Raw genomic sequence first — 6,000 nt, 5'->3', positions numbered from 1 at the left:
TGTGTGTGTGTGTGTGTGTGTGTGTGTGTGTGTGTGTGTGTGTGTGTTTCTCTCTCCTGTGAATATTTGATGCTTCTAAATAAGTGACCACTGGATAAAGTAACATATTACAGTGCCCCAGTGATAGACAACAGTAAATTCAACTTTATTGATATTTAAGGTGACTTCCAGCTGTAAACACTCCTAGCACCTAAAGTATGATACCTGGTTTTAGGGGACAATATTGACAACTAAAATTGATAAACCGAAGCATATATCAAGGGGAGCAGTAGGATAATGCTAATTCTTGTAACTATATTAGATAAGCAACACCTAAAGAAATTGAGACATTTATCCTGGTGCACAGAACATTAACAAATAGAATCCTAGTGCTGACTTTATCTTAAGATGATAAAAATAGTTTGAAGAATAAGATTCTACATCCTCTCAGTGAATGTTCATCAAGTGAGAAACTCCAATTCTCAAATCAGTTCAGTTGAGTAAATGTTTATAAAACTGTGAGCACTTGACTATTCTTTGAATTTGGAGTTTCAACACTCAAGACCCTCAGTGTCTGAACTGTTCAAATACATAACGTGGTATCTCTGAATTGATTGATCCATAATATCATCCTAAAAGCATTAACAGACGTCTTTGAAGTAGATATTTGCATGCAAACGATTTCAAATCACACAGATTTTTTTTCACTTTCCTCAATTGTGAAATATATATATATATATCTATGATCATATCAGTTTGAGCCCTATTTCTGTAAAATATTCAGCTTTTAAGCTATTTAAAAAACGTCAAAAATCCTGAAAATGTTGAAATTCTAAATTATAACCAATACATATGCTTTCTAATAATTTAAAATAAGGGGAATTTAACCCCTTTCTGATTTTTATATTTATCATTGTTATGTAGATTAGATTAATGCATTGAAAAATAATACTTTGCTTTCAATTCTGCCTCTTAAGTTTCAACCACTTCTGTAATTGGACATGTTTTAAAGAATAACATTGAAGTGATTCTTGCTTTCAGGATTTTTATTTACAAGATATTCTGTTGATTGTGATATATTTTTATTGTAATTAACACATGACAAGACTTTCTATTGATTATGTTTAAAGCAATCTACAACTTGCAAATATGTTTTTCTTAAAAACAGTATATAAATCATCATATTTATATACTCCATTTTGAGAAGCTGTGGAATCAAATTACCCATAACAAGATATAAGGCAATATAATTAATAAATATTATAATTCTTTAATCTAGAATGAAACTTTACTTCAATGAGATTTGGAATTTTGGTTTGCTGTTTGCTTATACTGAGATGTTAAGTCATTTTAGCAAACATTTTCAAGGCCTCAGTTTTGGAGAACATATACTTTAGGAAATACAAAATTATGCCAAGATTGGAATGTTGAAAGGTATCTCTCTTTCTATTTCCCATTCTCTCTCTCTCACAGATACATAAACACATAGACACAGTCACATGTATTCATACATCCCTCACACACCCATATTAGGGGTTATCCTTTTTTTTCCCCATACCAATACTAAAGGAAGAGAGAAATGCATTTATGAAATGAAGGAAGCATCCAGGGGTAACAGCCTGGAAGAAATGATACAGAAATTTGAATGAGATTCAGAAAATTAACAAAACTAGACAATTTGCACAAAGGTATAAATTATTTAGTAGATAATGATTGTCAACTTAGAAAAGGACAGATGATGACTATCTCCATTTCCCTTCCCTTCTTGCTAAAATAAGGATAAGATAAGGAAAGAAACAAGAAATCCAAAAATATATACATAAAGAAAGCTTAAGTACATTATGAATATTATGAGAAGGCTACTAAATGATAATATTTATTAAAGCATGTACAATAGGCTAGAGTTCATACTGTACAGTAATTATATAAGAGAGAACCATGGTGGATAGAATTAATAGTGTATTAATCATTAATAATTAATGGATTAAAGAATATTTATATGCCAGATTAGAAATTGCTTAATATTTTGAGTATAAAAATATTTAGAATGTATTGTCACTATATAAGTCAAATGACTAATAATATTAACAATGATAAAAATCATATGTATATTTTAAAGATGATATGATTGATTTTTTTATTTCTTTTGCTCTCAGCCTCTTGTCTCCTAACCTATTTCATGAAACTTTTTATACCATCAGGGAGATCTTCAGCCTAAAATTCTAACTTATCATGTTTCTAAAAGTCATAAAAATTACCATTTATAATAAATGTTTAATTATCACAAGTCTTTTATTTTATTGATTTTTAAAGTCTCAATGTTTAGCTGGCATGCAATTGAAACCCACATTTGTCTTCTCTTGTCCCATCAAATACACACAAAAACTAATATTTCTTCCTACTTAGATATATACTTTGTTTATTCATTCTTCAAGTGTGTATTAATTGAGCATGAATTTTGTGACAGATTTGTTTTTTAAGTATCAATTATGTGCCATGCTAAATGAAAAACAAGTTAGCATCATTTGTGTCAATTTCTGTAAAAACAAGATTGGTTATAACTATGATCTAGTGAATGCTATGCAGTTTTCATTCTACATTTTACTAACTTAGAGAGATTTTCTGGTTTTTTTTTTTCCATTATGTAATTAGTATATTATGAGAAGATAAAACATAAATTTTTGTTTGCTTGTTTTTGAGACAGGATCTCACTCGATTGCCTAGGCTGGAGTGCAGGGTGTGAACAAGGCTCACTGCAGCCTCAAATTCCTGGACGCAAGCAAGATTGAATTTTACTTTATGGGTTACAAATATGGGGTTAAGTCCACCCAGCACAAATCGATAGCCTATAAAAGTCTATAGATATTACAGAGTAAGTGGATAAGATCCTGCGGTTCTCCCCCTTTGGGAGGGGTAATTGTGGCTAATAAGAAACTGATTTTAACGCGGTTCATAAATAATATTTTACAGCTTTCCTTCCAGTTGGAGTAGCAAGGTAACGAAAGGAAGACTTGCTGGGTGGAGCTTCCAGAAGAGCTATTTAAAAGGCATTGTCTAAACACGGAGTTGTGTGTGTGTATGTTTATTTTTTTTCCTTCAAAAATAATCTTTCTTTCCCTTTGAAATAGTAATTTGATACAGAAGGTGGAAACCACTCACCAAGAAAAGGCAGAGAAGTTGATGATTGTGGTGAGGAAACAAGAAGATCCTGGATCTCTGATGTCCATGGAACTTCTGTAACATCCTTGGACTTCTACTTCAATGATCCCTTTATGTGAAAGAAAGTAAATCACTATCTTGATATTTCCAGTTATCTTGGATTTCTCAAATTATATGTCTTAAATGATAAAGCATCAAAAGGGTTTAGTTTGTGACAACATTTTCAACAGAAAAGTTAGGAATAGACTGAATTTTTAAACAAGGACGGATATTATCATCTCTGCTTGCAATATTATAAATGTCACTCAGGGAGTTAATTTTTAGAGACAAATGATAAATAACAAGTAGATGCACATTATGTATGTTTTCACATTCTTTAATAAAAGCTGTTTTTCCTGTCTTTAGATAAAATTAGTCAAAAAATACTTATAAAATAGTAATAAAGATGTAGTGGATAAAACACAGTAAAAATGAAATGTCTCCATAACACAACAGCTCTTCTATTATAGAAGAATTTAATATTGTAGACTAATGGATATTGGTTGTTGCATTAAACAAAATCTATTGACATCTACATGGGTATTTAAATATCATAATATATATCACATATATATCTATAAAGTTATTTTAGAACATTTTCTGTCTACAATGAGAAGATTATAAGAGCTTATACTAAGAAGTACTAATAACTGTGAACATTCATTTGAAATTATGTCTTGTTCTTTATAAAAAGGGAGTTTAATTTTGGCTAATGTTGGTATCTTCACTTTGGCATCTACCTTAAAAAATGGTAAAATAGTTATTATTACTACAAACCACAGTAATATAATAATTATTAAAATATTTATAAAATAAATGTTTTATGAATTTCTGCTATTTGCCAGGCATACAAAGTTATATGAATCTTTCCAAATACTGATGGTAAGAATTATTAACTTCAATTAGCTTGCATTTTATGCTAAGTGATTTTGATAAAGGCAGAGTTACTTTTTCCAAGTTACATATCTATTATACCTAAATGGAAATTGCACTTTCTCTTCTCAAATATCTGAACCCATTCTTTTATGTTACAATATTAACATTTATTTAGAGGTTTATTCTGAAGAACGATGTAATTTGCATTGCGGATTTTGTGAATAAGAAAGGAGAGTATTTTCAATTATAGTCTTAAAATCCTGCTTTCTTTTCAGTCTATCTACCTATTATCTTTCTGTGTATCTATCTATCTATCTAATCTATCTCTCTATCTATCTATTTAACATCTATCTGTTTAATTTACCTTCACTAAAATTCACCATTTTGCTATACAATTCTATAAATTTGGACAAATACAGAAAAGCATATGTTTATCATAACAATCAAGATATGGAACAGTTTAACTGTTCAAAGAAATTCACTTGTGTAGCCTTCTGCACTCCCAACACAGACAACTATTGATCTTCTTTATATAAATGGAATCATTTAGTATGTAGTCTTTGGGTCTGGATATTTTCATGTATATTGCCTTGTAGATTCATCTATGCTATTATATATACTAAAAGTATGATAGTTTTTTCCTTTTTGTATTTCATGAGTTTACCAGCGTTTGTTATCCAATTACTAGTTGAAAGACTCTTTTTCCAATTTTTGTCAATTATACATTGAGCTACCGTGAATATTTGCACAAAGTTTCTTGTGTCAACAAAATTTTTCACATGTTAAATCATGTTTGGTACCAGTTAAACTTTATAAGAAATCGTTCCCACTGTTTTCCTAAATAACCATACCATTTCACATTTCCACCAGAAAGAATGAAAGTTTGGTAACTGCATCTGTCAGTACCTTAGTACTGTCTCTTTAAAAATTTTTAAATTCCGCTTTTTAAAAAACCACTCTCAAGTGAAAATAACATAATATGAGATTGGGATGTAATTTCTTCAAATCCTATCTCCACTGCAAACTATTTGATCAAGTGCATGAACTTTATTTTTTTTCTTAAAAAATTATTTATGCTTACTTTACCTGACAGTATCTTTTTAGACATGGCAAATTAATTTTCTAAAATCCTTTTAAAATTTATGCTTACTGTACTTCTGAGCTTTTGAGTTCCCACTCTTTTATGTCATTTTGTAATTACCCAATAAATATAAGCCCTATGTTAACATTAAAAGTAGCATACTTATTGTTATACGTGCAAACTGGGCATTTGGCTTTAACATACAGTGATTTGAAGGCAGATATAAAGAGATTTTTTTAAATGTGGTAAGACATATTACTGGGTTGATCTCTGGTAATCCTGTTATATACATGCATATGGAATGTAAATTTTAGTATATACAAACAAGCAGACATACATGTATATACACATTAATAAAGGCAAAGTTACTTTCTCAAAGTTGCCTGTCTATTATATCTGAGTGGAAATTGCACTTTGACATACATATACATATATATACAGATTTTTACTTTTTTATTTCTGTGAGTTTTAAGATGATGATGATTAATTTTTCAAAAGCCTTTTTGATTTTAAATTCATTGATCTTATTGATTTCCATCAAATAATATTGATAAAGTCATACTGTGATGGTGAATATTGACTGTCAACTTGATTGGATTGAAGGAAGCAAAATGTTGTTCCTGGGCGTATCTGTGAGGGTGTTGCCAAAGGAGATTAACATTTGAGTCAGTGGACAGGGAAAGGCAGACTCACCCTGAGATCTGGGTGGGTACAATCTAATCAGCTGCCAGCATGGCTAGAATAAAACCGGGCAGAAGACCATAGAAATATTAGACTGGCTTAGCCTCCAAGCCTATATCTTTCTTGCATGCTGGATGCTTACTGTCCTCAAACATTGCACTCCAGTTTCTTCAGCTTTGGGACTC

This window comes from Piliocolobus tephrosceles, chromosome 5 (genome assembly GCF_002776525.5).
Source record: "Piliocolobus tephrosceles isolate RC106 chromosome 5, ASM277652v3, whole genome shotgun sequence".
NCBI lineage: Eukaryota > Metazoa > Chordata > Mammalia > Primates > Cercopithecidae > Piliocolobus > Piliocolobus tephrosceles.
Note: the sequence above shows the minus strand (reverse complement) of the source record.